This window comes from Eurypyga helias, unplaced genomic scaffold (assembly GCF_000690775.1).
Source record: "Eurypyga helias isolate BGI_N326 unplaced genomic scaffold, ASM69077v1 scaffold9659, whole genome shotgun sequence".
NCBI classification, from domain to species: Eukaryota; Metazoa; Chordata; class Aves; order Eurypygiformes; family Eurypygidae; genus Eurypyga; species Eurypyga helias.
The window spans coordinates 19606-21646 of NW_010270157.1; positions in this window are offsets into that span (position 1 = coordinate 19606).

The following is a 2041-nucleotide window of genomic DNA, read 5'->3' on the forward strand; positions in this document are numbered from 1 at the left end:
CCACAGCCTGTTAGGAATAAAAGAGCATTAGGCTGAGTTTCCTCAGTGGAACCAAACAGTAAGTTGAAACAAATGAGCAACAGGTAGACATTGGCGTGACAGAGGCTCCTATCATCAGAACCCCCTCCTGCCTCTCTGCGGCCAAATCATTTGAACTGAGGGGAACCTGGATATGTTTTACTGTGTGGGAATATCCACCTTCTTCGCTAGTGCATTTGATCACTGAGCAGTATCAAATGTTCCCACTTTAAAATTTGCATGTAGATAGTTTCTGGGAGGAGAGGCAGAGTGTCAAAGGCTATTGTGAAAAAGAAAACTGGGTCTGAATCACAGAATCATAGTAGAAAGGTCTGGGTTGGAAGGGACCTTAAAGACCATCCAGTTCCAACCTCCCTGCCATGGGCAGGGACACCTTCCACTAGACCAGGTTGCTCCAAGCCTCATCCAGCCTGGCCTTGGACACTTCCAGGGATGGGGCATCCACAGCTTCTCTGGGCAAGCTGTCCCAGTGCTCCCCCCCCTCTCCGGGAAGAAGTTCTTCCTGATATCCAATCTAACCCTCCCCACTTTCAATTTAAACCCGTTACCCCTTGTCCTGTCACTACAGGCCCTTGTAAAAAGTCCCCCCCAGCTTCCTTGTAGCCCCTTCAGGCACTGGAAGGTGCTATAAGGTCTCCCCAGAACCTTCTCTTCTCCAGGCTGAACACCCCAACTCTCCCAGCCTTTCATCACAGCAGAGGTGCTCCAGCCCTCTGATCATCTTCGTGGCCTCCTCTGGACTCGCTCCAACTGATCTATATCCTTCTGATGTTGAGGGCTCCAGAGCTGGACACAAAGAACAGTATTACTATCCAAAATGTGAAAAGATCCCCTTTTCTTTACGTGAAGTCCTTGAGGAATGAACTAAGTGTTTTTAAAACCATGATACAGCATACCCCTGTTACTGAACCCATGGAACAATTTGGGTATCAACACACCCCCCACTTAAATCACAGAGCATAAACATGCAAACACAACTACACTGAGATAATTACCCATTCAGAATGGCAGCATCCGATGGAAAAACCCTCCTCTGATGTGATTCACTCAGCAGTGCGCTGGGCTCCGAATCCAGCAGTGTTAGAACAGTTACTAAGCCTTCAGCTGCTTCTTCTGTTACTTCATTTGTTGCAACCATCTCCTCCACCTCTGTGTTCAAGAACAGCCTCTCAGATTGTCCAGTGTTTGCAACACCCAGGAAGGAACTCTCCTGCAGTGTAATTGCTTCCAGACTCCGGGAATAATACGAGGGGCTGTCTGGGGTTGGAAGGAACTGGGTTAGATCGCTGGCTAGCAGTATCTCAGCATCACTGACCGGTACTTTACTGAAGACAGCTGACTGATCAGTAACCTTATTCAGAAGCCTATTGGCAGAAGATGCTTTTGCTGTAGATGGCTCAGGGGCATGAATAACAGTGTCAGGGCTGGAATGACCAACCCCATGCTCAATTTTATCTTCCAGGGGTACCTTCTCCAAAGGGCGCCTTGCTGACGTCCGATGTGGTGAAGACACGGGTGCCTGAGCGGGCAGCTGGCTGGCAGCGGCTGCATCTCCCTTCACCAACGCGTCCTCACTCTTCCCCGTTGATGTAGACACCACCGTTGATTTGTTCCCTCTGGCAACTGTGGGCAGCGCCACGTCTGGATCAGATTGGACAGTGGATGTTGGCAGGAGAAACACTCTGTTTGTAAGTGTTGTAGCGCTATAATGATTCTTAGCTGCAGAGAGAGAAGTCACTGCTAATGGCGACGGTGACGTGGTCTGTGTCAATTCAGGCTGTCGCTCAGGAGCAGTAATAGATCCTGCAGACACAGATGGTTGTATTGGAGTGAAAACAACCTTATTCCCCAGAACTGCCATGGGGGGCTGCTGTGTCCTTGTGTTAAACACGGCTGACAGAGACTCCCTTGTTCCCAAGAATTTACCAGTTCCCGTTCTTGCACTTGTGCTGATTTCAGTTGGCTTTATATTTCCTCCTGTGTTGGCCCGTGAGAACAGTTC